Source organism: Ambystoma mexicanum, chromosome 4p, assembly GCF_040938575.1.
Source record: "Ambystoma mexicanum isolate Mex_15411 chromosome 4p, UKY_AmexF1_1, whole genome shotgun sequence".
NCBI lineage: Eukaryota > Metazoa > Chordata > Amphibia > Caudata > Ambystomatidae > Ambystoma > Ambystoma mexicanum.
In genome coordinates, this window is record NC_090927.1 from 115,162,552 (window position 1) to 115,184,687 (window position 22,136).

The following is a 22,136-nucleotide window of genomic DNA, read 5'->3' on the forward strand; positions in this document are numbered from 1 at the left end:
GCATGACTAAATCGCACCCTGCCCTAAAAAATACCACACTAGTCTTTCCTGTATCTCTCTCACCTTTAATATATATAAGATGAGAATTTGTTGGATAAAGGATCCATATTGGACCAGCTGATTGATACCTACCCTGTCTTGATCAGTGGTTTTATAGAAATCGGAAGATCGCGGTTCATTAGTAACAGACGATAGAAATTGATGAAGCTTATGGTGAAACCCTAGTTTAAGCCATAATAAAACTAAACTGTGCAACCCAGCAGAGCTCACATGGCTTGTAGATATCAGGACATTAGTGTTTGTTTATTGAGAGATGCCTATAGCTTTCATCAAGTTAAATTCTTTGATTTAACGTCCAGACTGGACAGTGATCCCACATCCTTGATATTTGCATTTGTAATTGATCTAACTAATACTATAATCAAGCAGTGAATAAATACCTGGATGATATACATTTAATGTTTGAAAGAATCGTGAGGGAAGTTGATGCCCGGTGCTCAGTGAAGAAACACCTCAAAGTTCAAAATACAGCATACCGTAAAAACACATAATTTCAACTAAATACTAACGGAACAGCTAAATTCAAGAGAATTGTCTTACCATGAGCCTGGAACAGTGACAGCAACACTTAAACAATATAACCCTAGCAGGGAGGCATTATATTGCTATTAATATCCCAGCATGTTGTACCAGAATACTAATATTGTATTTTTATCGAGTTGAGAAAAAGCATGTTTTTCAACTCAAGAAAAAACTACAAAAAAAGATGGCCACCATGGATTTTGAAGTGGTGAAATACTCCTAGACCCTTCTCCCTTTCTTGTAACAATTTATTGGACTACTACCCATAACACGGGGAGTCCCTGCCCTCCTCAATCAAGGTGTCACTCAACAAGTCGCTGAACGGATTCCCATTTGGGGCGATTCCCGACCTGTATAATGCCACCCAGCTTGCCACCCTCCCCCGTGCCACCAATGAGCCGGGAAACAGGCCAGTATATAAAAAAATATATATATATTTATTTAAATTGTAGGATTAATAAACATTGCACTGAAAATAACACAAGCCACTAACGTTGTGGCATAACACAATAATGGTGTCCAGACATTTGGTCGACCTAAAACTGGTCGAATGACATTTGGTCGACGCAATTTGGTCGAAAACCAAATGGTCGAATTTTTTTTTAAATTATATATTTATTTTTCGGGTTTTCGTTTTTTACAAAAATGGGTTTTTAGAAAAAAAAGGGGGTTGGGGGGGGGACCCCCCCAAAAAAAAAAAAAAATAAGGTGAAAAAAAAAAAAAAAATTCGACCATTTGGTTTTCGACTAAATTGGTTCGACCATATGTCTGGTCGACCAATTTTTTTCGACCAAATGTCTGGTAACCCACAATAACTTCAGCACAGAGATAACTTCCTTGAGATAATGAGCTACCAGGTATTTCCTAATAACATTTCAATTGCAATAAACACAGGTTTGCTTTCAAATCACACATTGCATTTCCAGTGCCTTACACACAGGGGTTCTCTGCACGTTACCACATAGGAGATTTTGAAAACACACAGTCAGTTAGTTTGCCCCTTGTATGCAGCAGCCTGGTTCCTTCTTTCCCCCAAAGCATTCTCAAACATTTCTGCTTAGAGTGTCACTTGCTCACTCCTAGGAGAGAATGTAACTGGTTAAAGGAAATCTTTAGGGAGCAGCAATATATTGGGAATTTCGTTTGGGATAAAAACAACTTTTTATTATGAAAGGCAGGGTTCACGACCATGGATAGGGCATGGATTTCCATTTTGGGAACAGTGGCACATTCAAATGAAAGGCAGCGTTGTGGGAATTTGAATGAATGGGAACATTGTTTTTGGGAGACAGCACATTCAAATGAAAGGCCAGATTTTGGGGATTTTTGTTTTGGAACCAGGGACACCCCTCTTCTGTCAAGAAGTCTGGGGTTAAAAGAAAATAAGGTTACCCAATTACTTCATAGGCTCTAGTGGTTAAAGTACACTGAGAATGAAATTTGTTAATTTAGAACTTTTACAAGAATCATCCTGTGATCTTTTCTATAAGGGAATAACTTAATGATTTTTAATCAAATGTGCTAAGGGTCTACACAGTTCTGCCCCCACCCACAGTTAAGGGAGAAAATGAAGGCAGGAGGTTTTAGCATTGAGATATGTCTACTTACATGGGAGATCTCAGTTATTAGCTCAGGGCGCCAGCCAGGTATTAGGACTCTCTTTTGGGAACAGGTAGGAGTCAGCTCACAACCAAACAATAGGGCAAATTCTACGAAGTTGACAGGGTATTGCCCTTAGTAGATAATGTTCACACAAAAGGAGTAGGCAACACACATCTGTGTTGTAGGCTATTAGCAGCCGAAAAAGACCCAAGAAAGGTCCAGTTGATGAAACCAAACCCAAAATTCTAAACTTTTTTCAAAAAGAACAACAGCTCATCTTCCAAACCCGTAGTGATCTCTATGGGCTTAATGATGCAATTGAGTGGCATAAAATTAAATAACCTTAGATTGTATCTGTATCCTGTTAATAGTAGGTTTTCCACTGTTTACTGTGTAATATGCTTCCTCACCACTAGGGGCCTGAGCGCATTAGTAACTGACCTGGCCAGTTGACTCGTTGATCACCTGTGGGGACCATTACTCAATGGCTAAAGGTTTTTTAACAGCAGACCTTACCCACCTATAGACACTAACAAAGGACTCGCCCTTCCCCGAAGGGGACTATTCCATTATGGCGAATCATGCTGCTCTGCTCCTCCCGTGCGCCGCTGGGATTAATTATTTTAATTGCAGACATGTTCCTTTTGGCGCCACGTTTTATTGGCTACGGGCCTGAGGACCCCCCCTTTCTCTCCCTTCAAATACTAAATCTGTTGTAGCACTATCCTTGCAGACCGCGGGATGCGCTAGACACGTACTTGACTAACGTGAGCGTAGGTAAGCACTAACACGCGTTACACCTCACTATAGAGTTTTTCGATTTAGTTCATTATTAGTTACTCTAGGGTTGTGAATTAGCCTTTTGTTGAAAAATTAGCCTTTTGTTGCCATTTGGCAACCAGTCAGCCTGAGTGTGTCCATATTTCTTTTGTGTACATTTAGTGCGCTTGTGTGTTCTCTGAAACGTTCCCTTCTCCACTGGCTTTTTCTTGTAGTGGAATCATCCTCCACTTTGATTCTCTCTAAATTGTATGGAGAATAGTGAAAAGGATCACGTTCTGTCTGCATTTTTCGCCAAGACCAGATCTGTATTTCTTCTGGCGCCCCTGGCTTTCACCTCGAGGTAAGAGACATTTTAAGTCTCTCCATCCTGTTGTTCTTTTCGCCTATAACCCGAGTCATCAGGGTATTTAGGGGTCTGTTTCTCCTACTAGTTACATGTAATTCGAGGCGATATATGTGGGGGGGGACATTTGTTTGCTGTTCTGTTTCTCTCTATCATTTTTTTAACTTGTTTGAGTATAGATGTGAACGCGGACTCAAAACTGACAGTCAGCTTGTGTAGTTTATAATGAGTAGGTCCTGATATGATGTGTATGTACCTCCACAGAATTTGTATCTGCAACGGGTGCACTTTGTGCTTGAGGATGGAACATTGTCCAGCCTTCCCCTGTACTACTCCAAAACCCTAAAGGCTAGGTATTAGATGTATTTGTTTCTCTGATGACCCAGCCTAAGCAGATTTATTCTGTTTCTGCCCTGTATTTAATTGATAGATTTACAGAGTGTTTTAAATGTTTTCCAGCAGAAACTTCCCTTTGGTTGAGCACTTTTAGAATTTTGAAGTGCGACAGTGAATGCTAATAAGAAAGTGACGGATCAAAATACTTCCTCCTGAAGAAAGTTCTTAAGAAATCACAGGAACTGAAACATGTCGAGGCATACTACCAGGGATTAGATATACTGGTTTATGTATTTAGGTCGTCATTGACCAATATTTCTTCCTCCTGTATATACTACATTAATGTGTCAATAGGAGTTGTGTACCTAGTCCACTGAATGACTAGAGACGAATTGTTACAATTTGATTGTGATTATTGTGTCACTTGCACTTTATTTTTACTAGGTTTTAACATCTGTATGTTTTTTATGATGTTTTTTAACAATTATTAATAAAAGTTGTATTTTGTGATAATTCTTGGTTGCTGCTGATTTACTGATTTACTTTTTCTCTACCTTGTGCTGTTGTATTTTGTTTACAGATCTTTGGTGGCACACCACTCCTGGATGGCAGACAGTCAGAGATGAGAGAAGGAGAAGAGGTGGCGGAGGGGAGCCTGAAAATGAGTTGGGTGTCACCCGCATAGCACTGAAAGTTGGGGCAGAGAGTGGCAATACGGTGGGCAAGAAGTGCCAGGTATTGGTTGAACAGCCAGGGAGAGAAGTTAGACCCCTGGGGAACTCCACAGGTAGAGATAGAGATAGAGGAGAGGAAGGACCCAAGTTGGACCTGGGAGGGTCGATCAGAGAGGAAGGAGGTCAACCAAGCCAGGGCCTGATCGGTGATACCCAGATTATCACAGAGACGGTTGAGCAGGATGGCGTGTTTGACCATGTCAAAGGCAGAAGAGAGATCAAGTAAGATGAGGACACAGGGGGTGTTGGAATCGAGGTTGGAGAGCAGGTCTTCACGGATGTTCAGGAGAGCAGTTTCCTTGCTTCTGGCAGCTCTGAAGCCAGACTGATGGTCATGGAGATACCCAACAGATTCGGAGTGAAGATTGGAGATGGCCTGCTTTTCCACGAGTTTGCCCAGGAAAGGAGGGATGGAGATAGGACGATAGTTGCAGGGCAGAAAGTATCGGCAGAGAGTTTCTTAAGAAGAGGGTGCACAAGGGAGTGCTTCCGGCAGGAGGGGAAGACTCCAGAGGAGAAGGAGTGGTTGCAGAAGTCAGCCAGAGCAGGAGCCAGGGTGTCAATGTGGTCCTTGATGGGTTTGGAGGAAAAGGGGTGAACCTGGTGGCTTTTCTCGAGTCAGTGTTGCACTGGAAAACAATATTGTTCTTGGCGCATGCGAGGGACAAGGAAGCGCAAGGTAATTGGGGCGGGGGTGGGATGGAGTTGGGTTTGTGTAAAAAAGGGATGGGGTACGGAGAAGGGAAAGGGAATGCGGTAGAGAATGCACTTCGCTGATTCCCGGAGAGGGAAGATGGCAGCCTCCTGAGAGATTCCAACTCACTGGAAATGTACCAACAAAGGCCCAGCTTTTAGGCCTTCAGTGAAGTACACTTGGCACGGCCAAGGTCGTCCCCTGAGAGGACAGTAGTTTGTACAAATGTTCCCTTTGTCATATCAAGTAGAACTGTAGCCAAAGTGTTTCTATTGGCTACAAACCTTTATATGTCAATATGATCACACAGTGAGGTAATGGCTTTCAATGTGAAACCTGCACTAGCATTCGTGCAGCAGGATTCTGCTCTAGCTGAATTTTCCATGTTAGACAAGCGGGGGACGTTGCATACAGTGCATTTCCATAGTGAACTTACGTCAACAAAAATATTAGTCTTGCAAAAGCCATCAGATGACAATACCCATCCTGGACCAGTACAGCAAATTGCGCGTGCACACGCAAAGCGATTTTCCCATTGTGTTCCCACTCCCTGCCACTGGCCTTCAATTCAGAGGGGTCAAGTCTAATTGATGTTTGGAGGGTGGGGGTTGCTGGGAGAAAATAGTATTATAACCAAATAAGCAATCACTGCGTGCCCTGAATTGTTCTTTTTCGGTATTGGTGAGTGATTTGAAAAGAAAGCTGCGGTATATTGTGGCTGCATGTCTCAGTATTATCTCTGTGTTGGTGCCATTATGGACATCATTTTTGTTCTTGTGTTGCCACAGCATTGGCGGCTGATGTTAGTCTGTTTGTCAGACTTGTTTTAAATAAATTAATGCATTTATATTCTTAAATAAATTAATACATCTATATACTACACACCGACCTGGTTCAGAGTCCATTGTGACACCGGGTTTTTGTTGGGATTGGGTGCAAGACGGGGTGGAGGCCTTACTAAACTGAATCAAAATAATAGTGCTTTGTTGTGCACCACCTTGATTGGGGGAAAGGAACTCCCTGATGTGAGTGTGACCGCGTAATAAACCGTGACAGCTGAGGCATGAGCTTCAAGGGCCCACTCAAGCGTGGCAATGGGGGGAGAAGAAGGAAGTCGTTTCCTTGTACTGTACTGTATTGTAATGCAGATACAGGGAATTTCACAACATGTGGGACCTGTGGAAAGAACTAACAGGGGGTCGGGAAGTCCTGTAACAGGTGCTGTATTTTAGTGGGAAAGATAGTGTTTAAATGACCAGTGTATGGTGGCGAACAGATGGAGCAGATACTTGGGACAAGACCGACATGAAGATGTAAAGCTAATAGTAATCCAGGGGACTGGCTAAGTGCAGGGTAGAGTGTGCCCTAGAGGTTGGTGTAAGTTGATGGGTAGCCAGGGCCGGGAAGTGATATGGATGTAGGTTGGGGGAGCAAGGAATGCATAGGGGATGGGGTGGGCAACGGAATGAGAGAGCTTGTGGTATCTCCAGCTAGACCATATAGAAGGGCATAACCATAGTCTGGGCCTCCCAAGAGGGCAAAGGCAGAGGCTCTAACTGTTAAATTTATTTCATGAATATTAATGAGGGGTATCCTGAAAACCTGGCATGGATCCGGCCCTCGAGGCCTGGAGTTGGGCAACCCCTTAATCTGACATGTCAACAGGGAGATGATGAAGCAGAGGCTGGGGATCTGGAGGCAATGTGAAAGGTGATGGCATTGCAGCAAGATCCGCGGTCTGAGAAGGTTCCTCCACTAAAGGTCACAGAATGGAAAGATCAAGGCGTGCGTGTACCCGTCAAGGAGCGAGAGAGAGAACTGATATCCCAGAAGGTTCCACTGGACCCGCAGCTTTGGAAACATTGGGAAGGTGGAGAAATGGATGGGGACTGAGGGCCTGCCTGGGAAAGGGAGCCTGAAAGGGCATGGGGGAGGAAACAGCAGCAAGTGGTGCTGGGGCTCAGGGGGAGAGAGGACAATTGTGGTCACTTGAGAAGTGGACAGCTGAAAACCGGCCTTCAAATACAGTCTTGCACATGATGTTATATAGCATGTACACATGCCTGAACATACATAACATTATATCCTAGAATACAAGGGCATGAAAGAACAGGTGATTAGACAGATGGTCATAGGTTATCAAAGGTTGCAAAACCAAGAGCATTGTTGGCAGAGCTCATAGAGGAACATGGCAAGCTTCCCGGAAAACGCTAGAGGCACTTTTCCAATGCACCCTATTAAACGTGTACAATGGGTGCAGTAATAATGTGATGGTGAATGGACTGGATGGGGGTGGCTGTGCTATGCATGCTTAATGACTGTGCACCTCCTGGGACACACATATGTCACTTCTTTTAGCAATCATGTAGTCATATAATAAACATAGGAAGGATGTCGGGGGTCTTTGACTTTGTTAGTAACGGCGGGGGGTCTTCACAGGAAGAAGGCAGTCAGGGGTGACTTGCAAGGCAGCAGATCGCTGCACAAACTCATGCAAGACTTTGGATTATGGGGAGTAGAAAACCAGGAGGCCAGAGAATACTCACTACTCCACGGGACACTCACCACACTCTACTGATGCCCGGGGAATGCACCACGCCAGACTTTACGTGTTGCAAATGCACGGGGGGATGCACAGCAGCGACACACACCGCCACTTCCATTTCTAGCCCTTAAACAGGGATAGCACCTCATAGCACATAGCTCCGCACCTCATAGCAATGTATTATCAGGCTTGGACTGGCCCATAGGGCGATCGGGCAATGCCCGAACCAAAAACGCCTGAATACTATTCTGGGGCAGTATTTATGATGAAAGTGGACTACTTTTTTGGCCCATGTAGGCCCGTTTGATAAGTAACTTCACCATGCAGCTAGTAGGTTTGACCAGTGTGACTGAATAAATATTCTTTAAAATGCACAATTTGCAGCACATTTCATCAAAACCCTCCCCATTAGGTACTACTCAACCACTTTCACAAAAGGAATGAATTGCCCTTTGCAGCCGTTGGCCACTTTTTCATTGGTGCCCCGAGACAATTGTATGCCCCAGTCCGACCCTGTGTATTCTAAGTGTGTTTTCTACAGAGCATCACTAATATTTCAATGCACCTATCACTGTGACCCACCCTTGTTCGCAACAGCCATCTTGTTGTAATGGGCACTCCTACAGGGTTAAGTTATCGCTGCCTGCTCGAGCAACACAAAAACTGGACCAAACCCCCAGCCACAGGAAAACGACGTACTCTAAACATATTTACGTCATCACGTTTCGTCATGGGGAGGCGGAAGCCTTTCGCCGTTCACTTTGGATTCTTTTTGTTCAATAATATTTCTCAAATAAATAGTAGTGGACAAAGTAATTTAAGTAGCATGTCATTGTAGAAATACACCACAGTCATTAAAAAGCCACAATGCAATATCATTAAAACCAGACAGCTATCATGTTTATGTCTGTATTTATTGTATTTAGCTCATTCAGAAGTTTTACAATTTCCTTAAATAAAAAAATTATGCACGGGTAGGAAACGTGATATTTTTATTATATATTCCATATGTGCTAATCTTTCGAGTCTCCAACCATGTTGCTGTGACTAGCGAAGTCCAGTGACAAAGGGTCACTGGTGTGTTGGTCGGAATATGTCAGAATGCGCCCAAGGCATTTCACATTCCAGATGTTGGAATGCTTTGTGGCATTTTGAAGCAAAACGATGCTATCCGCAAAGCAGAGGGGTGATAACGCATGTTCAGTCAGAGCAACCGTCGTTGTTTACTTCTAACCTTGACCAGTTCTTAATCTGCATTTCAGAGTTGCATGTGTGATGCGCTGCTGTGAGTAACTGGAGCTATGCGTGATTAGTTCATGGGTCCAGTTTCATTCGTATGAGCAGTTGGCCATTCAGAAGGACTGTCCCACAGGGTTCATTTTGGACCCATTACATAGCAATACCTCATTCCTCTGTTTTCCCCCCAAAAGAGTGTAAGATGAGTCTTGTTTTGTTTTTTGGCATAAAAAGGCTGCAGATTTATTTTCCACGATATCATAAAAACACACTGCACACATTAGTGGAAATAATTCAGTAGATGCGGCGACTGCTCCGTGTCCAACAACCTGCTTCCCCCTTTCCTTCCAAAAGTCCATCATAGGCCCCAACTCTCCCAACCCTTTGCACCTGAGCCTCTCCTGCCCATGCAGGTGTTCGTGGGCGGGGAGAGTGCCGTTTCCTTGGGGGAAGCTGAGCCCTTGTTGTTCCCCCCAGATGCCCCTGCCGTTTAGGATCCCAAGGGGTGCTGGTCTTGGAAGAGCGAAGACCCTTCCCGCTTTCTCCTGGCTCATCCGGAGGTTGTCTCTTGTGTTTGGTTGCCCAAACACCGCCACACCGCCTGTCGTCCTGCGACATCGACGATCAGACCTCCTTGCTTGTCCAGTTTGTAGGGTGGGTGGGTGGAAAAACGAAGTCCTCTCTTGGCGGGCGGGCATTCCACTAACAAGGCTGGATGACGCCTGCAGTGGGAAGCCCACTTGCTATAAAGGGGTAGCTCTGCCCCTTTCCATTGTTGCCCTTCGCAGGCTTTTTTCCCTTTTTGCCGCGCTACTCCCTTTCGCAGGCTTTCCCCTGCTTTGCCGCGCTTCAGCGGGCACCTCACCTTCCTGAGGAGGGGGAAGCTTAGGAGGAGGACACCGCCCGGGTTATCGGGGTGCCTCCTCCATTTTGGGTTTTCTTGTCGTCACTGCCATAACCTGTGCATTCGTCCATTTGGGACTAATTACATAGCAAAAACTCATTCCTCTTTTTTCCCCCAAAAGAGTGTAAGATGAGTCTTGTTTTGTTTTTTGGCATAAACAGGCCGCAGATTTATTTTCCACAATATCATAAAAACACACTGCACACATTAGTGGAAATAATTCAGAAGATGCGGCGACTGCTCCATGTCCAAAACCTGCTTCCCCCTTTCCTTCCAAAAGTCCAATATAGGTCCCAACTCTCCCAACCTTTGCGCCTGAGCCTCTCCTGCCCCTGCAGGTGCTCCTGGGTGGGGAGAGTGCCATTTCCTTGGGGGAAGCTGAGCCCTTGTTGTTCCCCCCAGACGCCCCTGCCGTTTAGGCTCCCAAGGGGTGCTGGTCTGAGAAGAGCGAAGACCCTTTCAGCTTTCTCCTGGCTCATCCGGAGTCTGTCTCTTGTGTTTGGTTGTCCAAACACCGCCACGCCACAGGTGGGTTACCACCCACTGTGGCTCCCCCCTGCCTCCTTTCTTACATTTCTAGGATTTTTGTGCAAAGGTTCCAGTAAAATAGCTCCAACCCCACCAGTGGTGACAAATGTACCCCGTCTTTAAGAAAATACTCTGGAGCATTTAAATTAATCAAGCCATGCCTGATCTGGCCAAAGCCCCTGCCCCTGCAGAATTTAGCCATTGCACCATTTAGCTTACGTCTGGACCTCTCCACGGCCAGACGTAAGCGTGATTATCCATACCCCTCCACTCCGGCCTTGGGATTATCTCTGACCAAATGATTTCTGTTTCACCCAATTGACCTGCCCGCTCCTGTAGAGAGCCCATCATTTCCCGCATCAGAGCCCCCCTCCCCAGGCTTGTCAGGTCGTTATCTCCCAGGTGTATGACCACTACGTCCGACTTTTGCTGTTTCCCTAGCAATCTGCGCACCTGCCCCTGCAGCTGTGCCCATTTCATTCCTGGCACCCCGTGCCACTCAATTCGGAATTCGCTGTCTGTCAATTCTTCCTGTTCCACCGACCAGCTTGCCTCTGCCCTTGATACAAATGAGTGTCCTACTACCCAGACCGCTCTCTTTTTCCTCCAGGCCGCTGCTGGTGGGGAGAAAAGGTGGCATGTCAATTTATATTTTATCCGGCCTGATATACCTCTTAAAACACCCCGACTTCCATCTGCCAATCTGCTTGATTGCTCCTTCCCCCATGCCCATCGCTGCGGCTAATGTGGCCGCCCCAATCCGAAATGAGGGAGTCCCAAAGACTCCCTGTGTCTCCCCAATTCCTTCCAGCGCCATTTCCATAACCCTTCTGAATTGGAAGTCGGCTTAGCGCCGTCCCATTGTGGTGAATGAGCAGCGGCGCCTCTTCTCCCGAGGGAGGTCTCAGCCTGAGGAAATCTGCCACCGCCCTGACCGGGCATATTGGACTGCCCATGATGGGTTGGAGGCTCACCGTGCACCCTTTGCCCTCTTGATCACTTTTTGATCGCCTCACCCATAATGCCAGATGTATACCTGAACAATGCACATCTTACACCTGCAAAAACCCCTTCCCCTTTGCGTCCTTGTTTTCTGGCACCAGTTCGCTCACCCTGAAGGCCCCAAAAAACGCCAGTGTAAAAGCTGCCTTAAATAGTGCACTTCAAAACCCCCGTGGCACACTATGTCCAAATATTCTACTAACTTTTGGAGCTTGACAATGTCTATGGGCCTCCTCTCGTCACTCTTAGGTGTTCCTTGTTTGGCCCAACCCTTCATGGCTGACACAAAGTAGAGCTCCTTAGTGGGGTCCTCTTTCCCTTCTAGCTTGTAATAATGGCCGATGGCTGCTAAGTGGTAAGCCATCCAAGACCTGGGTTTTCCTTCGTGCCAGCCCCAACCCACAAAGGCCCTCACCGGTAGCTCCTGCTGACTCCCCGTTAATACCACCTGTTTGAATTGCAAGTACCGTTCCTAGCATGACTTGTATCCATTTGCTGTGCCTGGAGCTAGCGCCGTCTGGATCAGGGCACTCAGACTGCCCCAATCATGTCCCACCACTGTGTTTCGAACGGGGCCATCACCTCGTCTGTTCCAGGACAACTCCCTCGGAATTTTTCCCACTGCAAACGAGAGAGAGCATCAGCGGCCGTGTTCTGCACACCAGGTATGTGTCTTGCTCGCACCTCAATATTGCCTTGCAGCATGCATTTGTTGAGCTCCCTTAACAACCGTAATACCCTTGTGCTGCTGGCAGAACCTTGGTTTATGATCTGGACTACCGCTAGGTTATCCGACCAAAGCATGACTTTGCTGTTCCCCCCATAATCTGAATGCTACAACTATGGGAAAGAGTTCCAACAGCGTGATATCTTTAGTGACCCCTTGCTGATGCCACTTTTCTGGCCACGCCATGCCGCACCATTTGGTGTCCAGGATTGCCCCAAACCCAACTGCCCCGGATGAATCTGTGAACAACTTGGACCTGTCCTTGTTGCTCCAGTCCCCTCTCCACATCCGGACCCCATTGAATTTGTCCAAGAATGTATCCCACATGGCTAAATCCTCCCGTACCTCTGCCCCCAACCGCACATGCTGGTTCGCGTGCTGTAACCCCACCGTTTTTAGCTCAACACTTCTTGAAAACACTTTGCCCACTGGGATGACCTTCCCTGCAAAATTGAGGTTAGCCGCCAGCGCCTGGAGTTCTCTTAAGGTTGCCTTATTCCTACCCCTTAGGCTTTTGATGACATCTTTTAGTTTTTGCACCTTTTCCTGGGGGAGCCTGCACTCTCCCTTTGCTATGTCGATTTCGATCCCCAAGAAGGTCAGACAGGTCGCTTGTCCCACTGTTTTCTCCCCTGCTAGCGGGACCCCCATTGTCTTCATCAATCTCTGGAATGTCCCCATGAGGGCCCCGCAATCGTTGGAACCCTTCTTACCAATAAACAAAATGTCATCTAAGTAATGTACCACCGCCCCTTCCTGACACTCCTGTTTTCCCATAAACTCCAAAAAAGTGCTAAAAGCCTCAAAAAACACACAAAAGATGGCACACCCGATAGGTAGACATTTACCAAAGTAATACAGGTCCGGCACCTTGAACCCAAACAAATGTTGGCTTTCCTTGTGAATGGGCAGCAAACGGAATGCAGATTCTATGTCTGCCTTCCCCATAAGGGCCCCCTTCCCGGCAGTCCTTACCATTTCCACTGCATCATCAAAGGATGCATAATGTACCTTGCATAGTTCTTCGCTAATCCCGTCATTGACTGACTCCCCTTCGGGAAAGGAAAGGTGGTGGATCAGCCGATACTGCCCTTTCTCCTTTTTTGGAACCAACCCTAACGGGGATATTACCATATTGTCCAATGGCACATTTTTGAATGGGCCTGCCACCCTGCCCAACTTGACCTCCTTGGCAACTTTCGCCACCACAACCTCTGGCATTGCTAGTGCCGACCGCAGGTTGACCGCCTCCGTACCCTTCTTTACTCCTGCACATGGGATTTTAAACCCCCACCTGAAACTTCCCACAATAGTCTAACATCCTCACAGTTATGATAAATATTTAACCACGGAGTCATAGCCTGTAGTTTGACCGGGGTTGGCAGCCCCATTTTAATCACATTTTTACACACCTGCTGCTGTTTTGGTCTAGACAAACCGCTCTCCTCCTCATTCCCTCTTGACCTTATCCTTTGCTTTGGGGCTGCTTTTACGTTTCCCCTCGTTGGCTGAGGAGTTGCGATCCCTGGCCCTCCCGCCCCCCCCTGGGGTGCTTGAAGCGGCATGTTTTTCCAAAGGGGTAACCCTCCTCTGAATTGACCCTCCAGCATTCAGCTTGCTCCCCCTGGTAGCTGGCTCTGCTGTTCCAGGAGGAGTACCCGCAAAAGGACGTATCTCCCCCGCCTGGTGTACCCACCCTCTGCCCCTCCAAACTTGGGGTTTCTCCCCTGGGGATTTCTAGTCCCCCTTCTCCTGCCGAGATCAGTTTATCCAAGAACCCACCCACATCCATTTCATCCCAAGACAAGGCTGGCCAAACTTGCATTTTCAAACGAAAAACCGGATCATATTTCAACCAACCTTCCCCCCCATGCTTCAAATATAGGTCATGGATGTACTGTTCATAGGCAATCATTGACGACGCATCTTGTGGGTATTTTTCTATCATAATGGATGTGTATACCTTGAATGCCTTTAGCCAGTTATGTATGGATGCCTCTGTCTTAGGTTGCTCTTTGTCCCTCTTCTCTTTCTCCTTCTCAGATAATTCCTTTAACCCATTACCCAGAGGTTCCATTCCCACAAAATCCAAAATTTCAATAAATTCTTTCCTCCATACCCTCTCTTTAATGGCCCCTGGTATATGCCATGATAAGGAGTTCACTGCCACCCTGACTTGGCATTAGGACCCGGGAGCAGACCTGCTCCGGCAACCCCTTTCCCCCACCAGGGTGGCGCTTGGGCGGCCCCTGCCATTGCCATGATAAGGAGTTCACTGCCACCCTGACTTGGCATTAGGACCCGGGAGCAGACCTGCTCCGGCAACCCCTTTCCCCCACCAGGGTGGCGCTTGGGCGGCCCCTGCCATTGCCATGATAAGGAGTTCACTGCCACCCTGACTTGGCATTAGGACCCGGGAGCAGACCTGCTCCGGCAACCCCTTTCCCCCACCAGGGTGGCGCTTGGGCGGCCCCTGCCGTTGCCACTCCCTCTTGGGCTGCTGGACTGTGCCCACCCATGGGGTTTGCACTGTTCCCTGCTGTGGCCTGTTGACCCTGTGCAAACTGGGCTGGGCTGCCTTGACCTAAGGAGTTTACATTGGCCATTGTATTGACCACCTGACTCTGCACCTGTTACGCTGCCCCTCCTGCAAATGCTGAGTTTAACCATGCCCCTAACCACTGGCTTATTCCCACTGGCATCCCGTTGTTGTTAGGATTCCCGGCCTGGTAACCCCCTGCGCCCAGCCCCCCAGGTCCCAGTGCCACCCCTGTCTGTTGAATTACAGCTGCCCCGTTGCTCACCTGATTAAAGGCATTTACATTCCCACTTAGTACCTGCCCATTACCCCTGTTTCCCCATTCTTGCATACATTGCATTAGCATACCTTTTACCGCCTCCAAGGATGCTGGCCCGTCTTCCCTTGCAGCCACCGGTTTGGTTGCAAGTGTGCTGGGTGAACCCTGTTCCCTTGGTGGCACCACAGGTGCAGGTGCCGGTATGGCTACAACCTCCTGTGCCCTTCCCTGGTTCTTATCCCCAGTGGTCCTGGGTTTCTTGCTATTTGCTGCTTGTTCCTTGCTAGCCTTCGCTTTCTGCGTCATGGTCCTCTTTCTCTTTCCAGCCGGCTCCTCTTCTTCTTCCACCGGTTCCTCTTCTTCCGGTTCCTGCAGTTCCTAGTTGTCTGGGTACAGCAGCGGGAGGTAGGCCCTTGACTTGGCCCTGCTTGCTCTTCTTCCTCTTGTTGTGGTATCATAGCTTCCATCTAGTTGGGGCCGTGTTTTGCTGCTGCCAGCTTGGCCATGGCCATAAATGCCTCTAGGTCCATTGCCCCTTTTGTTGATCTGCCGACCCCTTTGCTCCTTTGCACACACCGTGCCTGTTGCTTCCTGGCTCGTTTACAGCCCCTGCGTGCTGCAAGTGTTTCCTCTTTAAGGTGGGTCGCGCTCAGCGAACCCCGCTTGCTCCTGCATGATTGTTGGGATTCCGACCTTGTAGAACGGATCGTTCCCAGCGATCCCCGTTCGATGCTGGCAGTTGTGTGGGTGGGCTCCCATGTCCTGATCAGCTCACCTTTTAAGGAGAGCGTACTGGGAGCGGTTCGGCTATCGCGACGGAGTTTGTTGTGCGGGTGGCTGCTAGCTGCCTGCCCCTCCACTGTGCTGAAACACTGGAGTGTGGTTGGAGCGGTTCGGCTGCCCGCAACGGAGTTTGTTGTGCAGGCGGCTGTTTTGCTGCCTGCCCCTCTGCTCTGCTGCAACACTCGGTTGTGGTCCAACTTGCCCCCTGATGGCCAAGCTCTGCTCCCTTGTATTGGGGAACCTTTAGCCGCCACCCGCTCCCCTCACCTTCCTTCTTGTAGCCGGATCTTCTTTGATCTAATGCCCCGCCGCACGCCGCCTCTTCTGACCTCCAATGCCGCAGGAGCCTGCTCTTCTCTGCTCCTATGTCCCGCTGCACGCCGCCTCCCGGACTGCTGGGCTTCGCCTTTGGCTCGCTCCGGTACTCTTCCTGCTTCCGCCAATGGAACCGCCGCTGCCGCTCTTTCCCGATCCTTGTTCTTCTTCCCGATATGCTGCGCGGGCGCCCGATGCGACACTGGCTGCACAGCAAGTTCAAAACGCCAGTCAAAGTTCCTTCCGTAGCGAAGACTTCCTCCACGCAGTCTCCTGAAGTCCTCGACACAAAGCGAAATGTAAAACGAAATCCTCTGTTGGCGGGCAGGCGTTCCACTGCCAAGGCTGGATTCTGCCTGCAGTGGAAAGCCTGCTCGCTTTAAAGGGGGTAGCCCCTCCCCTTTCCATTGTTGCCCTTAGCAGGCTTTTTTCCCTTTTTGCCACGCTACTCCGTTTCGCGGGCTTTCCCCTGCTTTGCCGTGCTTCGGCGGGCACCTCCCCTCCTTCCTGAGGGGGGAGAAGCTTAGGAGGAGGACACCACCCGGGTTATCGGGGTGCCTCCTCCATTTTGGGTTTTCTCGTCGTCACTGCCAGAATCCGTCCACGGGGAGAGCAAGACCATGGCACACACATGTCTGCAGGCAGTGTCGAAGACAATAACATATTTTTGATAACAGCAGTTAGCCTATGGCACCTCGCCTTTCCCCGCTCCCTTAATAAGTCATACGCATCCCTTTCCATAATATACTGTGCACCTTTCCCGTTGCTCCCAATCTGTCTGCATGCTTGAGCACGTTTACATTTTGCTATCATGCTGGGGTATGTGTACCCCTATCATACGGCTACTGATCTGTGTCCTGCATCTAAAACTACACCTTCCTCGAGGCTGATTATTTTTAGTTTTGTCTAATAGGTGGCAATAAAGCACCACCTTTAAACCCAAACCATTGCATTAGAGTACAGCAAGAAGGGAGCTGGGATGTGAGGAGGGATACGCAGCTTGTGTGTGTGGTTTCTTTGTTTACCCACACTCTGATCGCCCATGGTCAGGGCAATCCTTATGACCATCCCCACCCACTCCTGGTCCGTCCCCACCCGAAACACATCCTCCTAGGATCTTTTTGAGCTAGCCTTATCAAGCTGTAACATCAAACGTCAGCCTGCCATTGTTCATTCTAAACAGTCTTCTGAGAGTTAATGGCTTGATTTCCGTTGTAAAGGTGCTACTGGTGCAATAATCAGAACATGTATCTGACCTGAGGGTGTCATGCATGTGAGTATATGTTGATGTATTTGTAGAGCAATTTGGCTGCAGTGGTGAACTGGCCTACGGGCGACTCAGGAGTTTTCCTGGTGGGGCCTGTGCAGGTGTCCTGGTTTTCTGCTCCTCATCCCGCCTCTCCCAGTCACTCCATTCCCTTCCTTCCATCCCTCCTCCTCCCCCACATCCCTTTGCAGCAAAGAAGGTGTTCTAGAGCTTCCAGCATGTTAGTCCTCGCTCTTAACAAACGTGTTGCTCAGGTGTGTTTACCTACCTTTTAACCCGATTCACGCTCGAAGTTGTCTCAGGAGAATAGCTCAGGGGCAACGCTCTCGCCTTAGAAGCAACACGACGTAGATCAACAAAGGTTCGATCCCCAAGTCTGCGCTTAGAAACCTTTCGGTATTAAGGGCGTTATAAATAACCAATTATAATCACATGGTTGGCTGACTGTGGCGCACGATGTAGTGGGCGAAGGGGAGGGGTGAGAGTGTGGCGGGGATGGGTGCCTTTCACATGGGCCTAATTTTAGGGGTGGACAGGGGTGTTTGTCCCCCCCAACTTTCATGGCACACCATTGTGTCCCCATTCATTTGGCTGGGGCACCTTTTCTTCAGATGTCATGTCCATCCCTCCCCCGCCCCCCAACATTTTCAGCAAAGTTACTCCACTGGCCTTTCAGCTGAATTAATAGTACACTGAGCATGTGAAAATCCCAAAGCGCACACTCACTAGTAAGGCACAGAGCTTTCGATAATTCTCTGAACCGGAAATGTCCAAGGGCAAGAGTTCCAAAAACAGGCTGCTTAGCAAACGTGAGAACTTCTGCTGTCCTGATGGCAAATAGCTATTACAGGCTTTCACGTTTGCTTTTTAACCCCTTAGGTGCTGAGCTATTGTGCATTCCTATGCAAATAGGACCCTCATACTCGCCCCTAGCACTCAAGCTTAAATGAATGGGTGGCACCTTGAAGAAAGTCCCCGTCCCTAGATGAGGCTAGCACTTGTGATCTGCTTGCCAGAGGGAGCCCTTTCCACTGGATCCCTTGCCACTGTCCATGCCTCCTCCCGAGGCAACACACCTTCAGAGGGAGGGGGGGGGGGCGAGGGGTTGTGTTATACCAACATTTTATAAACATTATTTGGAAAATAAATTAAAAAAGTGAGATGACAATTGTTCCTATTCTGCTAATCTGTCTATGGTTGGCAGGCATTGAAATGGCTCGATGATCAGTAGCGGGTGGGATAACTCAGCAAGTTAAGCACTTGTTGTTGAAGTGTTTGTGTGTATGCACGCGTGGGGACAGGTTTGGACCCAAGCAAGCCTGTCTCCGCCTTTTATCCTTCCCTGATTGATTAACCCGAGCTTAAATTTCGGCTGGGTAATAATAGTTGTACATAAATAATTGGTGTATTTGAACTGAAAGCGCTATACACATAAGCGATTATTATTTATCCAAGTGTCGCTCTTTCTGACCTGTACCCTTAATGGGTTGAGATCCCTGGTATTGAGGAGCCACTCTCCTTTTCTCTGTTCTCTGACCCCCCCCCCACCAACCCCCAGTCAGATTTATTTTTCTTTGTGCAGGGGAAGGTGTCAGCTATTTAGGAGTTTCATATTTTCGAGGCGGCGGGCGGAGGGTGGCGGGGGGGTCTGTTAGAATGCTTCTAGTGTTTTGATGTTTTTCAGGGCTTGTGAAATCTGCCTTACGGGGTTCCTCTAGGATTACCCAGTTTTCAATTTCTAACCATTTTGCTACCTGTGTGATCTCAGGCAGATATTGTGCTCTTACCTTTGTGAGAGTAAAGGTTTCATGGCGCTTTATATTGGATATCTGTCTATTAGTAGTTACATTTGGATAGCCAAGTCTATTTAGCGACACAACCTAATCACCGTTTTACTTAGATTGATAAAGCTATTTAGCGTGTAATATACTCTTATGCTCGTCACGGGTTAGTCGAGACATGGTGCGCTGTGGAAGAGAATGCTGACCCATCCCCCACTTCCCCTGCTTACTACTGTACTCGTATAATTCTGTTACACGTAGCAACGATAGACCACACATGTTTCTTCAGCAACCCCAAAATATCCCTGGTAGTTTGGCACAACGCATAACCAGAAGCAAATATATATCCCCCTTTGCTGGTGATTCTAACAGCCCCCCATGCTATAATAGGCTCACAAGGTGATTGAGTGGGGAGATACATAGGCTGCAGCTGCTTTATTCAGCAGGGGTTATCTTACAGGTGATGTGGGGTATTGTCAGCCCAAGGATATAGATGAACTGCATCAGGCTAAGCTGGCCCAAAGGTGCAGAAATATGGACGACTAACTGTTGGCTGGCAGATGATACCCCAGCAGATACGCAGCATTTACCTCTCAACTGTCTAGCATTCAGACACTGTCGTCGGAAATAGAAGAAGAAATACACTAACTGTACCCTGTGTTCGAGTGACAAGGCCGAAAAGCTAAAGGCTACATATGACTGATGCACTAAAGTGCTGTTTTGCCAAATTAGAGGACTGCCAAGGAGAACTTTGTGCATCCCGCAACTATGATCGAACAAGTATTATATCAAAGAGGAAACACCATTTGCCAAAAAAAATTCAAAGGCACACTTTTAATGAAGTGTTAGGCCCAAGGGCTACACTCAGAAGTGGTGGCTTGACACGTCGTGAAGCAATTGAGTCTTTCTGACAATATACCTCTCAAGAGTAAAAAAGGACAGATTGCGGTGAGTATTGGCTGAAAATATTTGGTACAACCTAGTACCCACACAGCTAGCTGCAAAAAGAAAAAACAAGGATTAATGTATTGTTCAGAGCACCAAGGAAACTAAACAGTAATTGAAATTGTTGCTCACAATCAAGGAATGAGTGGTTCGGCTACTGTATTCTAAGCTAGTATGATAAGTAACCCTGAGAAAATAGAAGCAGCAGTTACTGAAGGAAAACAAAGTGAGAAAGAACTAGCACTGATGCACTAGGCTGCTTACCAATAGAAGAATGTTATGCACCTTGGGGTGTTCTTGTAGGAGTATTGCAGCAGTATGAGTGTTAGTTCTGGAAGTAACAATGTAGATCTATTCCCGCCGGCACGAGGACGCCTAAACACAGGAAATTGATCCTTGCGCCATTGCGCCAATGTCCCCAGAGTTCTTTGAAGGTCCCAAGCGGAAAACAATCAGACTCTTAGATGTGTTCAACTGATGAAATGTTCCAAGTCCGTGACAATCTAATAAACGTTCCGAGTTGGCAACAGGTCGGAGGAGCGTGGCAGGGGTAAGCGTTCACAATCCAGTAAGCGTTCCGTGTCAACCAGGTAAACAATGCATAGCATAATCAGGAGATGAAGCAAAGGTAGCCAAAATACGGACCAAGAGTTGAAGACCAAGAATCAAGGTAATTAAAGATGTAACAAAGCTTTCTGAACAAATTCAGAAGCAGCGCCGTGCAGGGTGGGCGGAGTTGATATTAGGAACAGCTGACTGCACGCACAACGCGCCGCCGTAATCCAGGAGGCAAACGTCTATGCAGTGGAAGCCAGCGTTTCCACGGCAACCCATACCGTTCTCTGAAGGAATGCAAACCTCCGGATGAACGTGTTTTCTGAGGAATTAGGAATGGATGTTTGAGTCCCCAATTATCAGAAGTAGAGGCAGATGTACTGAAGGCATGGGGATGTTTCTTTTTGTTTGTACCTAGTCCAAGACGTGATGAGGAAGAATGGAATGGAACCCTGAGAGTATCCTCCCCCAAAGAAAGATCCTCGGATCGGGAAGCAAGGAACTTGGACAAGGGAATAGGTGCATGCACATTTGAATCAGGCTCCCAGGTACGATCTTCAGGACCATAGCCCTTCCAGTCAATGAGAAAATAGTGAACCCCACGTACCATTTTGGTGTCAAGAATGGCCTTAACCTCATACTCCTCAACTCCTTGAACATAACAGGAGCCGGATGGGCCACAAGACGAGTCCCTGCAGGGCATGGTTTTAAAAGAGAGATGTGAAAGACACGATGTATTTTCCACTCGGATGGAAGTTCCAAACGAACCACCAAACGGTTGAGCACTTCTTTAATAGGAAACGGTCCCACAAAATGAGGCAGCAAGCACCTGCGACCTGGTATATGGAGATTCTTAGAAGCCAACCACACCAACATATCGGGTCGGTATTCCGGGGCAGGGGCCTGGTGTTTGTCGGCGTAGTTCTTGGCCTGCTGTTGAGCCGTCTCCAGATGGCCAGTGATTTTCTTCCTTAGGGTAATAAACTCACGTATGCATTCTTGAACTGCTGGATTGTCTATTGTAGGTATTACATCCAATGTAAGCGTCCTAGTGTGTAAACCATACAGAGCAAAGAAAGGAGTGGTGTTAGTGGAGGAATAGATGGAACTGTTATACGCAAATTCTGCTGCTCCCAATACTTTAACCAAGATTCCTGATGTTGGGTAATTAGACAGTGTAAGTATTGCTCCATAGTGGAATTTGCCCTCTCTGTCTGCCCATCAGTTTTAGGATGATAAGCAGTGGAATAACGTCCATCAATACCCAAGGCAATGACAAGATGACGCCAGAAACGTGAGGTGAACTGTGAACCTCGATCTGTGGTGATGATTTCTGGTAAGCCAAAGCGATGAAATACATGATGCAAGAACAAGTCCGCTAGGACCGGAGCGGAAGGTAGGCCTTGACAAGGTATGAACAAAGCCATTTTAGAAAAGTAGTCTATGATTACCCATATGGTATCACAACTCCTGACAAGGGGTAATTCAACCACAAAGTCCATGGATACCATAGCCCAAGGTTTCTTCGGAATAGGCATGGGTTGCATCAAACCCATAGGCTTGGAAGTAGTACCTTTGTACTGGGCACAAATCGAGCAGTTCCTGATGTAATCTGACACATCCTTAGTCCTAGAAGGCCAAAATGCCCATCGTTTTAATTGTTCGAGGGTTTTGC